Here is a 17,520-nt window from a genome sequence, read left to right as displayed (position 1 = left end):
TCATTGCAGAGCCATCAACAAGACAAAGATTATCAACAACTTCGCGATTGATTGAAGGGAACATCTTGAGAAGGCTGGAGACCTTGTCGTTGGAGTCAAATCCAAAATCAGGAAAATAGATGGGAAATCCATAGAAGCAGCGAAACTTCTTGGCTGCCGGCGAGGGTCCGAAGAATTCCCCAAATATTCCAAGGCACTTCATGGCTTCTTTCTGTGAAGATCGCCCACCAAGTTCTCCTATGTTTGCTTCAACTTCAGGTTCTTCTAGTTGACAAAGGTTATCTTGATAGTATCCCTTTTGGATACATCTTCATAGTTCTTCTCCAAAACTTCCCTCATAAAATTTGAGTTCCTCCTAGTCGCATCCGCCTTTCATGCTGCGAAGGTCCCAGAAGGATTAGTCTGATACAATGATGACACATCGGTGTAGGGATCAAACCCGATAATGAATGTAGACAGCCTAAACAAACCGACACTGCCGCTCCCTGTGTACTTCTATTACATTCTAACAATGTAGTGAATGATGTACTCGACGGTGATGGGATCCTCCATAATGAAGCAGTAGCTCTGGCACTCAATCCTCGCCATGCACATCCGCCTTTAACCCCACACAGGTCAGCGTGATGTGATTGTCCTGGTTGACAATCTTCCTCACCGTTTGAGAATCATATAGCTTGGGAGTGGATTTCTTCTCAACACCTAGAACTATCATATTGGTACCGCTGACACCAACGCTAGCGTTGCCATTACAGACGGCTTCAAGGGCATACTCGACCTGGAAGAGATGATCCTCAGAGACAGTGATGGCACGATCATAGCGAGCTATGGATGGATCGATCAATGAGAAATCTCCCAAGGATTCTAGGATTTCTTATCATGGATCTTTGGATGGAGTTCTTTTTTATAAAGAAAGAGGGAGGGTGTAAGCAAACGCCATTTTTAGGGTATTTTCTCTCTTTACTCACAGGTGGTGGCGCCTCATGTTCAGGATCATGTCTCTGATGGCTTTCATGGAAACTCCCTTTCCCTCCTCTTGATAGATGACATCCAAGAAGGAACGCTTGTGAGCAGCCATGGCTTCTTCGTTGGTATCCATTTCATCGATTTCGGAACGATTCTCTTTTGGTTTTTATTTTTTTATTTATTATTATTTTTTTTTTTTGCAACTCTGTGTATCCCTTTCTTTAGGCCGGGCTCATTGTGCGGACTTGGTAGTGACGACGACGATAGCAGTAGCAGCGGTGGCGACGGCGAGAATCTTGGCAATGGTTGCGACGGTAGCGACAACGATCTCTCTATGGTGACAGCAATCTTCTTCGGTGACAATGATGAGTCACAGCAACAAAAGCAGCAAGTAGCAACAGGCAACGACAACAGTAGCAAACGACAATCTTTCTTCTCTTTTATATCTATATAGAGGCAAGAGAAGATGGAAACCTTCTCCTTCTTCTTTCTTCTAATCTTCTTCTTCTTTCTTTTGTCTTTCTCTTGCTCGTCCTCCGTCATTTCTTCTTTCTCTCTGGTTCCTTCGTCTTCCTCTCTTCGTTCTTTTTTTTTTCCCAATTCTCTCTTCTATCCTTTTAAAGATTTCACGAGGCGGTTGCGCGGTTGCCGATCGTGAAGCGATACGTCGGTTATGAGGCATGAGCATGACGGCCACGACAAACATATATATCTTTTATTTATTTATTTTTTATTCATTATTATTTTTTTAATGATTGTATATATCATACATATATATTTTATATTATAATAATATTTATGTTTGGTTGATCGTGGGGCGACCACGCCCCACACCCCACTTCCCCACTTTTTTTTAATTGCAATTTTATTTTATTTTATTTTATTATATTTATATATTATTATTTTAAGGGAAAATTACTGTTCACCCCTCGTAATTTTCAAAACTTCCCAAAAACCCCCTCCTACTTTTACACACCCCGGACAGCCCTTCCATTAGTGTTTAACTTCCCTTTTACCCCCCACCGCTCACTTCAAATGGGTCCATGTTGTGAAATCCCATTTTTTGGCCTTGAAAAATGGTGGGAAAAGAAAGCGCCAAATCACATCATGTTCAACCTTTTTCAAGGGCTTTTCGCTTGGTTTCGATAGACAATGCCTAGGAGTTGCATTACATCTTGTTGTTCTCCTCATTTCTCCTCATTTGAGTTGTTCGACTTTAGTTCTGCCGGTTTCGTAATATGGTGAGAATATCTTCGTTGCTATCAGTTTGACCATTCCGCAGGTGTTTATTATGGCAGCCCATTTGTGGTAGTCTGGGTGAAGTTTATCATACCCGAAATATATAAATCGGTTTCTCCAACATAAAATGAAGTTGATTTCCATCGGATTGGTCAAGTGCACTCCATCTTCAAATGAGTCGTAGTCAATTTTTATTGTCGAGACGCAGCATGTGCCATTGTCGTCTCCGCTTTGAAAAACGAGTTCATTTCGTTGTAAAGTTCTTCTCGCTTTATGGTTATCTATTTGTATATTTTTAAATACTCGCTTTAACTATTTGCTATTATCCGCTTTAAATATATTACCAATATGTTTTAATAATTGTCATCTCCGCTTTAATAAGTGTCATCTCCGCTTTAACTTTATCTTTACATGTATAACTATTCATATTAACGTGTAAATTCTAAAAGTCTCTGCAGAAAAGCGGTGATCTTTTTCGCTTTGATCCGAATTGTTGGCGTGTGGTACGTGGCGGTGGCAAGGGTTAGAGTATCCCGTCGCATAAGAATTAATGACGGCATTAATTCTTATGCACGGTAACTATAAATATCCGAACACCCGCTCGTTGTCATCAGTCAATGTCGGTCCACTGTGCGTTTAACTTTTTTCTCGGATATGAAGAGTCAGCCTGCTTGTGGACTTCACACCATAAATAACAAGGAAGAACCCTTCCCATGGACAACCACTCCTCGTCGTCCTCATCATCCTCCTCCTCCTCTTCCTCCTCCTCGTCATCTGCTTCCTGTGTATGATATTCGCTGGAGTCAGACAAAAGTTTGAAGATCAACTCTATCTGAAAGGATGTCTCGTGATCCTCCTTATCTTGAGAATCAATCAGCCGTAATCACGCAACAAGTTAAACTATCTTTTCCTGCCCAAGTCAAAATACTCGCATAATTGCCTGAATGCAGAGGATTCTCCAGCGGTGGATGACGGGCATGCAATTAAGCGAGCATTTTGACTTAGGTAAGAAAAGAAAGTTTTCACTTATTGCGTGATTGCGGAGGATTCTCTAGAGGAGGGAGATGAGGAAACATCCTTTAAGACGGAGTTGATATTTATCACTTGAGACTTTTTGTTACTGTTTAAGAACATTACGTCAGTGTACAACTATTACGTTCTGTGTTTAACTATCAGGATCTTCGCTTAAGTCCGACCATAACACATTGATTAATAGACGTTTTCATGAATGTGTTTGTTTAACCTTTTTTTAATGTTGTACGTTGTGCAGGTTCAAGTTGATGCGCATGTTATGCAACCGCAGTGAGCATTCGAATGTACAGACACTTGTTTCGTTCTACGAGGGTCGAGTCGTGAGTGTCCAAAGTCCGAGAGGACGTTGTAAATGTTGTAAATGTTTTATAAATAAAACGAAACAAGCTTATTTGAATGTGAACTTCGGAAATTTGAACAGAGACCTAGTAAAAACAATGTGGGAAACAAAAGAACGTCATTGTAAACAATAGAAAAAGTTAAACAATACTCAAGTTACTCTTTAAACAATGACAATGGTGTTTAAGAAAATACGTAAAGATGTTTAAACAGTGACCCAGAGGTACCCATCTTCAACGCGATGTCAGTGAAAGCATTCAATTTAAACAATAACATATATTTTAAACAGATACTCATGTCGAGCGATGACAATATGTCTTCATCGCGACAGTGACATATATTTTCCTTTTTGCCCTTGGGATGGAGGGAAAAATACCGCCCAATCACATCACGTCTAGTCTAACCTCTATGCACTTTTTTGTCTTCATCGCGACAGTGATATATACATGTGCACTTTTTTTGTTTGCCTATCTGACTGCTGTTTATTGTTTACATCTTCTTTTTCTTCTTCTTCTTCTTCTTCGACTTATTTTTGTTCTTCATTTCATTTGGTTTGTACGATTTGGTTTTCGGCCGATATATTATGGAGAGTTTTTGTGGTATTGCTAGATTCAATGGGGAGGGAAGAGTGCTAATGTTCACGGCTCAGACTTCTTGGGAGTTGGTGTTAGCTGAGATATGTGAGCAATGGGGTCTCGAAGTTTCTCTTGTCAGGGTTAAGTTCATCACACCAGATGGATATAAAATGGTTTGTCCAATAGAAAACGATGTTGACTTCCAGCGGATGTGTCACGTGCACTCCATCTTCAAATGTGCTGTAGTTGATCTTGTTGTCAAGACAGAAGATGTGCCATTGAAGAATCCTAATGAAAATGAGTTTTACTCGTTGTAAGTTCCTTCTCTTTTATTTGTTCCAGTTGTCTGGGTTCATTAGTGTTTAAATATGTCCGTCACTGGTTAACATCTTGTACTAGTCGTTTACGTTATTCGTTAACTGCTTAAGTATTTAATTTAACGTTTAAATATTATCATTATCACTTAAACATTATATTCTCCGCTTAACATATTGATCTTTTCATTTGATCGAAGTGTTGGCGTGAATTCGATTCTCGCGAGTGCTCCCTGCTCATCCCCATGGTGACCCTCGACGCTGTGGGATGCCTTCCTTCCTCGCCGGATCATTCCAAGCGTCAGAGTTGGATATTGGACAATGTTTTGATGGTGTCGAACATTTCAGGGATGTACTTCGAAATCATGTAATCAAACGGAATTTTGACTTCAAATTCATAAAGAACGAAAAATATCGGGTGACTATGGAATGCGCTGCCGATGGTTGTCGTTGGCGCCTTCATGCATCAAAAGAGTATAGCAAAAATATTTCAGAATCAAGACAATCAACCCGTCACACACTTGTGGTGGTGGCATAGGTTCAAGGCCACATCCGAAAAGCGCCCAAAAATGGGTTAGCGCACGAGTGATTCGAAGCTCAAGGACCGCCCCTTGTACAAGGCCATCGACATTCGTAGGGGACATGTTGCGGGAACATGGTGTCCACATACCATACAAGCGTGCTTGGTTGAGAAAAGAGCATGCCCGGGTGGTCCTCGACGGCAAGTGACATCTCCAGCCACGATCGCTTTGCTTTGGTATGTGGATAAGGTGGCTGAGACAAATCCTGGCAGGGTTGCGATCGTGGAAAGAGACGGTGATCGTTTTAAACGTGCATTCTTTTATTTTAGCGCGTGAATTGTGGGATTCAAGAGGGCTTGCAGGCCGCTGCTGTTTCTCGATGGTACCCACCTCCTTGGAAAATATCGGGGTACACTACTGGGTGCCACATGGAAAGATGGAAATAATGGTTTTTTCCACGTCGCCTTCGGTATAGTCGACAACGAGACCGATGCCAATTGGACTTGGTTCATATCAAAGTTAGGCGATGCTTTATACGAGGATGGAGATTATCATGAGATAATTACCTTCGTGTCGGACAGGTCCAAGGGCCTTGTGAGCGCAATTGCGAGAGTCTTCCCTTCTTCGCCACATGCATACTGTCTTCGACATTTGGAGGCCAATTTTATGAAAGCCAATGTCAGACTTGGGAAGGCATTGAGGGAGGAGTGCTGGTCTATATGCTTCCACATTGCATGGGCATCCACGGCTAAAGATTTTGATGATACCGTGAATGAACTACAGTCCACATCACCCGAAGCTCATCACTGGTTGATTAATAAATTGGATATGTCACATTGGTCGAATTATCTGTTCAGAGGTGATCGTTGGGGTGAGATGTATTCAAACGTCGCGGAGTCGTTCAATGCTTGGATCAAGGAAGCTCGTCATTTACCGGTGACGAAAATGGTCGGCTCCATAAGGTCTGCGAATGTTGATTTACACTTAACATTTAGTGTTACCCTTTAAACATTCTCAATCTTTGTTTAATTACACTTGTCCGACTTTTTAAATATTAATCCTTTCGCTTTAATATTTACAATAATGTTTAAACATGTTTACTAATTATTTAACCATCACCGCCTTTGTTTAACCTTATTTGTCGTTCAAGTTGATGCGCATGTTATGTAACCCAGCGTGAGCAAGCAAACAAATGGGAGACCTACTTATGCCCGTACATACATTCAAGGTAGAGATCATTGTTGAGGACAAACCGAAATCTTCGTGTTGGTCGTTGTGTCGATGATCGCTACGAGCGATCGACCGAGTCAAAGAACTCTGTAGATCTCGCCATTCAAACTTGTTCATGTCGAAGGTGGCAAGTTTATGGTATCTCTTGCAAACACGCTTGCGCTACAATAATGCAGACAGACACCAACGTCCATCGATTTATTAGCGGGTACTTCACCGTCGACAATCATAAACCGCGCGATGAGGAAGCTATATTCCCCATACCCGACGATGACAGCCTTCGAGTCGAAATCGTGAGCTTCGCTTTGCGACTTCACGCGACAAGAAGGCAGCCTGGGCGGCCTAGACGAAAGAGGATCGAGTCGCAAGCGTTTGATGTCCGCGAGTTACATTGCAGCCGCTGCCATAGATCCGGTCACAATCGTAGATCTTGCAATGAAACTGTCACCGACTAGGCATTGTAAATAAGCCGACGATGACAGGGAAACATTGTGTATTGATGGGCAACTTTTCATTTTTAAACTCTTACTCTTTACAATGAATGCATTTATTTGAACAGAGACAATGTTATTTTAAACGGATAGACTGTAATTTGAAATATTTCAAACTGATGTTTAAACGATATATGGTATATTTACACAATGAAACGGAAATGTACACAATTACAACGTAAATTAAACAATGAAATAAAACTGAATGGAATTTAACCTACCTTACAATTGAAAACAAACAAAATTTACATTGAGATATACAAGTCATGTTCTTCTGAAACAAAAACAATGAATTGAATGTCCAGGTTTACATTCGAAAACAAAATTGACATTGAGATATACAAGACATGTTCTTCGGTCACAAAATTTAACCCGCTTGTGACGACCCCCCTTTCTCATGGACGCCGGCTGCCCTCCCCTCCTTAAGTATGCGGGTAACATACCTTAATCTGAGGTAAGGAACGTCTGTCTGCGGTAGCCGTAACTTCTCACCCCAAAGTAATTGCTCGATAAACCGCATGACGTAGACGGCGCAATCGACGCTTCCTTGTTTTTGGCGTAGGGTTTCCATGTCGTGCACGAGTGGGTACTTTGCCGTCGCCGACTCGCTGAACTCCATATCGACACAATTGTCGAATAGATTCCGCTGTCGAGATTAGAATACCGATTAAATACCAAACACTATTAATCGGACATAATTAAAGAACTTACCATGTCCAACGCGTCTTTATCGTACCCCAGACATGAAGAATAATGCTTGTATTATTGTTTATCATTGTCAAGGACGACGACATGGAAGTGGCCATTCATGATTATCGGGAGGATGACAATTTGAACTTCATGCAGGTTGCGCACAGCATCCCCGACCATAGCCATAATTGTTTCATGTGCGTCGTCCTGCTTTGACATAAACAGCGCAAGCGGTCTGGTGATGGAGGTGCGCTTCTTGTAAGGATATGGCTCTTTGCTCAGCAACTTTTGTATTATGCATACGAAAGCGTCCATCACATCATCTGTGACCATCTCCTTCCCCTCAAGCAGCGTGTACAATTTGTCCCGTGTGGTGTTGACAGTGTCATTCTTCCACACGACAGTGCTGAGGTTAAACGATAACAGATATAATAAGACCATATTGTAAATGTTTAAATGATATTATCAATTATTAAATGATATTATATATAATTAAACGTTAAATAGACAAATTAAATGATAACATAAAGACATTAAACACTATTAGAAAATCGTTAAACACTATAATAAAAACTTTAAACACTATCATAAAAACTTTAGACTTACCCGTCCATAGAGCAGTTGAGGAAGATCCTCATCAACTCTTGCTCATATTTGTTAAGACGAGACAGACCAACCCATTTTTTTTTTGGGAATAAAAGCTTTTCGAGCCGTCTGGTCCTATTGTTGATTGGCCTTGATCATCTCTCTCGTTGCTCGGTCGGGGTCTTCATGGGGCACTGTCGTTGCACCTTCACGGTGTTCAGCACCAGCAGCATCTTCATTCGATGCGAGGACGACGGCGACAGCATCAACTGCAGACACATCCTTACATGGTTGTTCTTGTTGTGGGATTGTGCCTGGCTTCGATGCGGGGACGATGGCGACAACATCAACCGCAGACACATCCTTACATGGTAATAGTTGTGGTGGGATTGTGTCCTGCTTCGATGCGGTATTCTCGGCCACGGCAACAGATTCAACGATCTTCTCAACCGTGGCCACGACGACAGCATCATTGGGAGACACACCCTTAACTTGTTCTTGATCTGCAAGGATTGTGTCCATCTTTGATGCCGCAATCTCGGCAGCCGGTTCCACTGGGTCCATCGATTCATTAAGAAGAGAGTTGACGACCTTCTCAACCGCGACAACGGCCACATCATCTACGATGTCCTCCACCGTCATGGCCATGTCATCTACGGCGATGCACTCAAGAATAAACGATCAGCCGCCGATAGTGTTGCTATTGTTTCATCGTCAGCCGGCGGTGGAGACAGAGGCGATTGTTCTCCCTCTTTTTCGCGAGTCTCTTCGAATGTGGCCGTCTTGGAATGACCTTCCCGATGATGTCGTCGTCGTCAAATTCGACGCCTCGCTCGTCCCGGGTGCTTCAGTCTTTAGAGGATGGCGCAATCGGTTGTCGAACGTCCTTCCAGTGCCTCAACACGAGCGATAAGCCGAGGAAACTCGGTCATCAATATCTGGCACGCCTGCATAAGAGAGTTGCGGTGACATCTTCGCCTAATGTCGCCGGTTGGACGCCGCCATCGAAGGGGCCGCCATGGTCGGGGCCGCCACAATGGGGGAATGTCCCTTGTCGTGGTAGGGGGTTGTTGCAATCGCCGGGGTGGGGAGGGCTTCTCCGCGTCGAGGATTGCGTCTGCGTGGTGAGGTCGGAAGTAGGAGAACTGCGTCGGCCGAGCGCCACGATAGAGGCTCGCCCTCTCATCCCCGCCTCGAGCAAGTGGTTCCCGGGAGCAATAGCATCCATCCGGCTCGGTTGGCCCCAATAAATATTTCTTCTTCAAACGATTCGCCGAACCATTTCAGAAACTAACATATGTAAACCAAACAATTTCAGTGAAATCATTCATTTTAAACTATAAAAACTATATTTAAACAGAGTGGTTATATATTTAAACGTTATAGAATATATTTAAACTGAGAACAAAATATTTAAACCAGTACGAATAAGTTTTAAACGGTAAATACTAAAGTTAAACGCTAAATAATATGTTTAAACATTAAAGACTTATGTTAAACATTGCTTCCGGTAAGTACTTTCACCGTAGCACAACATCCTTGGGATCTTGCCAAAACGGACTTTCTTCCCCGTTCCGGCCATCTCGTAGAAACCGGACGTTAAGCGTGACCGAGCAACCCCTTAATGTACCCTCGTGTTGGTCTTCTTCCGCAGACATCTATCTTGCACTCTGCTGCTACTTGTGGAATATCCTCCATAAGCCACTTGTGTCGCCGCTAGCGCCCATGCGATCGTCGCCCCATGGTCGGTAGATCATCGACATAATCAACGATCCAGCTCGAATCGAGCATGATGTATTTGGGAAGAGGATCGTACCCATGAGGTACACCATCGTGAGTTTGACAAAATTATCTTCTTCTCCCTCCGGTCGAACAAGTCGCACTGTGAATGCTCTTGATGGAGTCTCCGTGCCTCTCGTAGGGTTTTTTGATAAATACCTCCCTTCGACGCCCGACTCGGTTTTCTTCTTCCGAAGATGACCCGGCGTTGCCATCTCAACGCAAAACCAAGAAATCGAGGGCCACATCTTGAGGTCTCGAAACTCGACGGAGCTTTCCCCGATCCTCGAATTTATTAGTGCGACCATCGCATCTTTGCAAAAAGAGAATCAAGAAGGCCCTCTCTTGGTATATAGCTTCCGATTTCGATGAGCCGTAAACGGTGTCCTTCGAATAATCTCCCGATGTCGAGGGGTCAGTGTTATCTTTCAATTCATTTAAGGTCTCCACTCTAAAGGTGCCGAAATAACATCGCCCATTAACTAGGTTTACAGCCATAATCACAAGCCTGCGACAATAGCAACACATTCAACATGCAGGTATTGATCAAAAATTTTAAGCGGAAATATAAGGTTTTAAGCGGTAACCTCTCGGTTATTAAAGCGAGAGATATCAAATGTTAAGCAGAGGCAGAATACTTAAAGCAGAGACAACAAATTTTAAACTCTGTAACATCTCGTTTCTTAAGCGTCGACCCTCATTTGTAAAAGCGCAACCATATCAAACGAAAGGGCAAATGTACATTATAAATATTACACTAATCATAACAATCGAAAAAAACTATTTCGATAGTGTGATACATCGAAAAATGCAAAACAAAACAAAACCCTAGCCAGAAATCCCCCTGCAGACTTCAATATCTTCCAACAAAAAGCAGGGAGCACAAAACAAAACCGAAAAAAATCTTTCTCATATGAGCGCTTAACATAAAAACCATACTCAATACCTTAGATCAGCAAGCGATGAAATGCCAACTAGTCTGCCTGGGGACTTCTCCTTCGAGATACGGGTGGAAAGGAAAATCGATGAAATGCCAATTACAGAGGCTTCAGCAGAGACAACTCGGAGACAGACTTGAAAATGGAAAATCACGAAAACGCGAGTTGAGAAAAAAAGCAAAGCAGCTCCAATAAATTCGTCTCTTGGGGTTACCCTACGAAACCCACCCCACTTCCCTCTCAAACCGCCGAGATGGGCTGCGACCCACGACTCCCCATCTGCAGGGCATTTTTGTCCATAAAATTTGAAACTCACTCCGTTCACATCCGTTCATGGTCTTTGGGGTTTGAAAAAGCATAGAGTTTAAAAATGAGGGGTTTTTAGGGATTGCAAAACTAACGGGGTGTTTTTGGCAATTTTACAAACTTAGAGGGTTTTTTTTGGCAATTTCCACTTATTTTAATTTATCATTTTTATTTATTTTATCTTCATTTGATTTTTTTTATATATTTTATTTATATTTGATTTTTTTATTATCTTTATTTTTTTAGATTTTTTTATTATTATTATTTTTTATATTTATATTTTCTTTTTATTGTTACATTTATATTTACTTTAATTTTTTTTTTATTAGCTTTATTTTTTTAGATTTTCTTTTTATTGTTGCATTTATATATACTTTATTTTTATTATCTTTATCGATTTATATATATATTCTATTATTTTTTTAATTTGTATTATAATTTTTTTAATATATTTCTTTTAATTATTAGTTTATATATATGATTATTATTATCATTATTATTTTTTATTTTTTATTTTGCCTCGTGATTTGTATTCATGGCTGATTTTGGGATTGAGACAGCCTTGAGATCTATGCTCTTGGTTGATCTCGAGATTTGAGTATTTTACACCGCCTTGAGATCTGTGCTCTCAGCTAGTCTTGAGATTTATGTATTTTTTAATATTTTGGATTGTCTCGAGATCGGTGCTCTCGGAAGATCTGTGATTTGAGTATTTTAGACCGCCTGAAGATCCATGCTCTCCATTTGGTCCCGAGATTTAGATATTTTTAGATCGCTCGAGATCCGGTTCTCTTGGCTCGGTCTTGAGATTTGTATATTTTTGAATATTTTTGGATATTTTTTGGATCGCCTCGAGATCGAGTGCTTCTCAGCAGATCTGTGATTTGAGTATTTTAGACTGCCTTGAGATCGGTGCTCTTGGCTAGTCTTGAGATTTGTATATTTTTGATATTTTGGATCGCCTCGAGTTCGGTGCTCTCGGCTAATTTTGATTTGGATATTTTGTATTTTTTTATTTAAATTGGGAGATGCATTTAATTTATTTATTTATTTATTATTATTATTTTCATATGAACACCTACACTGTCGGAAGCCCTACCAACGACCTTCACTTACATTAGAACAAGTGGTCCATCAACAGAGGCACATAACTGAAATCTAGGTATGGATCTACTGCGTTAAATAACATCTTTGTCCCCTTGCAATTAGGGTTAATACTGGGGCTTAATGTTAGGGTTTTAGGTTAATCCTTCATGGTAGAAACTTAATGTTTATGCATAATTATGGATGATAATAACAATATTATAGGAACTTGGAGAACATTTCTTATTGAAATTCCCTTTCTAATGTATGAAGTGAACAATTAATTGGAATATGCTTTAATTGGTTGAAACATAGTTCACCTTTTACAACAAAATAAACTAAATGATTTAATTGAAACTCAGAGTTAAATAAAGGAATGAACAGCTCTTGATTGAAACAACTCTTGATCAATGCTTGAAGTTTGTTTGAAGTGCGTAACTATATTTTGTTTTCTACTAGGCTTCATAGAGGCATCAAGCCTTACTAATAAATGGGTGTAATTGGCCATCAAAAGAGCATTGTCAACTATTATAGCTATTCTTGCAAAATTCATTTAAAATTAGGAGGGGAGGGGAAAGTCTTGTTTTGGTTAATATATTGAGCGCCAATCATGTTTTGAAAGATTAGCTTCATCAAAACAAATGTGACATATATAGCAAGTAAACTTACTCTTGTTGTATTGTATTGCATTGGAAGTAACAAATATGTCTCAAGATTTGACTCTTGCTAATAGGAATGAGCAAAAGCATAGCATATTTTTCAAGGAATATTATCTATGTACACTTGATTATGTTAACTAATAACTAATTTTTTGAAAATGATTATTCAAGTATTCAAGGGTTATTGTGTGGTGCCACCAGCGTTTTGGATTTATCATTACTCATTTATCCAAAGAAATAGATAGTGGATGTAAAAGATAGTTTGTTAATAAATTTTGTGATCCTTATTGATTTAAACACATGGAAATGTGTTAGCAGTAACAACATGCATTTTGTCATGTTTTGGCTTGGATCATAACTTAAGTACTCTTGCCTTTGTATCTTTTCAATGATATGATCATACTTAGGGCATTAAGTTTTTGTTGGTATAAATCATATCTGTAAGTGGTATAAATCATATCTATAAGTAGTATTTCTTTACTGATCCATATGATTTGCAAAATTTTTGTCTGATTTCTTCGAATTATATGTTGGTGATTTTTGTTTATGCAGGCTAGATATCAAAATATCAAGACGATAAATATAGAGTTTGCTGGTGATATCGAAGATGAACACTTTGTTCTCCTTAGAAATATGGTAAACATTTTGGTTTGAGTTTTCATGATTATCGTTGGTTATTTGAGAGTGAAATTATCTTTCAAAAAACTAAAAATAAATTGCTATTGAGATTCTGATTAAATGATCTGGTGGAAATTTACATGCTTTCCAACTTGTTGTAAAAAGCTCTTTTGAAACTTAGTGGAATTATAAAAGATTATCTTTTTGAAAGTAATTTGACATGTTATGTGTTTTAAATCTAGAGTATCTCTTGGTACATGATTATAGACTAGTAACCTAAAGAGTTTGATATTGATCATTGATTTCAAAGTAACGGAGTAATTTCATGGTTTGGAGTCTTTGAATCTCAATGAGTTGTCAGAAGATAACTAATAAAGGGAGTTGAAGTGGTAACTATCTGTTGCCCTTATCTAAAGGGTTTTCTCTATCTATTGGAATGTTAGGTGATATTATACCATTATTTTTTAAAAATATTAGATTCCAAGAAATGTTATTTATACTTGTTAATTTTAGGGATGTTTCAGGATAGCTGATTTGGGCATCAAGTAGTTGATTGCAAATTGCAGACATATAGTAGATTTGAACCGAAGTGGTTGTAAGGTGATGCAACAAGTTTAAGATAAAAAGAAATAATTCTTTAGTCATTCAGTATAAGCAAAAAAGGGCAAATGCATAACCATAAGAGTTGTGCTTGTTTCTATTCTTTAATTATTTGTTTTGAACCTCTTGAATGATTTGAACTATGAATCATCATCTGCTATGTTCTCATTTTGAACCCTGTATCTCAAGTACACTATTGATCAAGATCATCTTGATCGGTGTTGATCTTTGATTGTAGAACATCTCTGATCGAAGTTTATAGATGATTACAGAGCGTTACTAGAAATTAAAAGTGTTTATTTGGATTAGGTATGTCATATATTTAAGCTTACTTGCTTTGTTCCTCTTTTCTTAATTCAATTTATAATCTGACATGCAAGATAGTAATTTGGTTTGGTCCATGGTTTCATCTATTGTTGACCTTGTATGCATCAAAAGTTTCAGTGGTTATGAAATGCCAAATGTAGCCTATATATATATATATATATATATATATATATATATATATATATATATATATTTATGTAAGAATAATTTAATAGGACTTGGCAATGTGAAATGCAAGCTTAGTGTTGTCAACTTGAAGATATGAAAAACCAGATAATTGATTTGTTACCTTGAAAAAAATTCTTGGTGAATAAGTGAAAATGACAATTCATGACTATCAAGATAATTTACTTGTTTTAGGTTATTCTTGTCAATTTTATGAGGTCATCTTTCATGCCATTTTATTACAAAATGTGTGTGAATTGACTAAAAACCATGAACATGAATTATAGGAAAGTGAAGCAGTAGAAATATACAACATAAATTTTCAGCAATTAATTCATTTAAATTTGATGCATTATTTCTCTCAAGAATGGGTTTACAACGTAATGACAAAAAATCAACAAGTCACTAGATTGATCACTAGAGATATTTTTAATTAGAACAACTAATTATTTTCTCTCACAAAGAGAAAAATGATTGGATTTAGCTTGGATGTTATATTACTACAAAAATTTAGATAACTGAGGTAGTATCATATCAATACCAATGCCTAGATTTGATGTTATTCCCATACATTTATATACTTTTATATTGTTGATCTGTAAAATTAGTAGACCTATTTGCTTAAATTAGTTTAACTTATTATGTGCTCTTAGGTGTTGATAATGGTTGTTTAACTTTAATGATTGTAACTTATAGTGCTTTGTCCTTGAATAAGTGCTTTCTTTTAGGTGATCATATAACTAAAGTTTACTGGTTAGAGACAAGCTTAGATGATCACTTGTTGTTATATATTAATGTGGTTGGTGGTAGTCGAACCTTTTGATTTTCATCACTTACTTATTTACTAGTCTTTTATTTAATATAAAGAGGCTTGGAAAAAGAAGTATGTGATATTTTAATATTTAATCTTTAACTTTTTTTACTTTGAGCAATGAATCAGAAATTTATCTATCTCTAGATGAAAATAATGGCCACCTATTTGTCAATGATCATCTTTGCACATTTTGTTATTGCAAGATTCTATTCTAATCACAAAGATTTTATTCCAAGTATATAATGTTGATTTGAAATATTATAAATATAAACCAGTCACCATAAATAATTTGTTAGGTTTTCTGTTTACTATTGGTTATTAAGATAGTACAAAGAGACCAGCTTGTTGGCGTCCATGGGGACAAAGTTCTTTAACACTTAATAATAACGGTAAAGAGATTGATCCAAAGGAGATCACTTGTTGGCGTCCATGGGGACAAAGTTCTTCCATCACTAAAATGCTTTCTAAAGTCTATAGCTTCCTTTGCTTATTATTGTTATAACATAAATGCTTCACTGATTCAGTTATATCATTCTTGTAACTTAGTTTCTCTTCAAGTGTTTTCTAATAATACAAAAGCTGCACCTTGCCATCTTTTTTGCAAAATGTCCTAATTCATAAATAATGTGATAACACCATATAAATTGACATAAATAAAAAACTTTGCTAATTTAAGGCAAAAAATTCAGTTAAGCTAAATCAGTACTATGTCATGAATTATCACTCTATTGTATTTCATTATATATTGACATTATGCTTGATTAAGTAATTGCTATTAGGTTCAAAATTGGAGGAATGAACAATTGTGTCTCATTTGTTTCCACATTGGACAGTAGTCATGTCAACATCTAAACATGTTATCTTAAGTTAGTATTCATTAATTGTGAACTACACACATGGATATATTAGAAATTTATAATAGATTGCCATCCACTGAGGTTTTGAAAAATGGCTGAGCTTAGTGAAATTAGGTCTGAAAAAGTGGAAAAATTATCATGTTGAATAAGTAGAGATATTGCTCATATTTATCTCATCCATTTTTGGAGCTAGATTTATAAGTGTTGTGTATATATATACATCCAAATAAAATAAATAAATTCATCCAGTTTACAAATGCATCTCAAAATTCAATTTACTCATTTTTGACACTGTCTTAAATTATTATTTATATTTATATCTTATTTATCTTTTTGTAAATAAAATATATATTGTGTAGGAACTTCTTTGAAAGAAATAAAAAGAAATGCAAAAATCTTGAGATACATGTGGTCTTAAAAGTTATTTTTCTTTACAATTGATGTTAAAATCAAAAATTGTTAAAGTTTTGATTATTTTCTAGGAAAAGCAGGAATAGGAAAAGAGCTAGATACGCTATACTCATAAAAAGAAAGATGGTAGTTATGTGAATAAAGAATTTAGAAAGAAATTAGTAAGTTCTTACCATATCTCATGTTGTTTTTATATTATTTGCATTTTTCTCCTTTGGGAACTCATGAAATTATATCATGAAAAACTATTAAAATATTGAAACCTTGCTAGACAATATTTACTTTTAGAGTATTAAATCTAGTTTGTAATCTAATAATGTTTGGTGATTAGTACTACTATGAAATTTTGCAGCTTTTGAATGAATGTGGTATACGCATAAGAGAATATGTTTGGTAAATAAATTTATTTAATTTTATATGATGTTAATGTTGCAATAGCAAAGATGATATTTATGTTCAATTCTTATTGGTATCTTCATCATAAATTTTTTGCAACACAATGTGGTATGCGTGGATGAGAGAATATGTTACTCAATTTTTATTGGCATCTCCATAACAATTTTTTTAAATTAAGCTAAGTTTGGTTTTATGTTTGGATAAAGAAGTAGAGTGAGCTGTGATTGTCTATTTTATTGCTTATGTTTTTTGTTTGTTTTATTTCTATTTCAATTGATGATATTATTTTCTTTTGTTTCCATTTTAAATAATATTTGGTTGAACTTCTTTGGAAGCAACATATGAGCTTCAAACCCGAGTTACACAAGCTCAAATGTAAATTCTAAACAAAATAAAGTCAATGAGGATGGTATGTGAAAAAGATTCATGGAGTAGAACATATTAGTGGGTGGCTGGTTTTGGGATTAAGACCTATGCCAAGTAGGCATTTTTGTTTCATATCAAAATTCACTAGCTTGAGTGCTTCGACTACTAAAGTAATCAAGAAGCTAAGTGGGAAAATGTTAGAGGTGGAATTAGTTGAAATGA

At 37.4% G+C, this 17,520-nt stretch overlaps 1 pseudogene; it reads right to left on the bottom strand.

The window, feature by feature from the left end:
- Positions 1–264: 264 nt before the first annotated feature.
- LOC120277719 lies at positions 265–1,506 on the bottom strand (annotated as a pseudogene).
- Positions 1,507–17,520: the final 16,014 nt, after the last annotated feature.

Source organism: Dioscorea cayenensis, chromosome 15 (assembly GCF_009730915.1).
Source record: "Dioscorea cayenensis subsp. rotundata cultivar TDr96_F1 chromosome 15, TDr96_F1_v2_PseudoChromosome.rev07_lg8_w22 25.fasta, whole genome shotgun sequence".
Taxonomy (NCBI): domain Eukaryota; kingdom Viridiplantae; phylum Streptophyta; class Magnoliopsida; order Dioscoreales; family Dioscoreaceae; genus Dioscorea; species Dioscorea cayenensis.
This window is presented reverse-complemented; position numbering and strand designations above follow the sequence as displayed.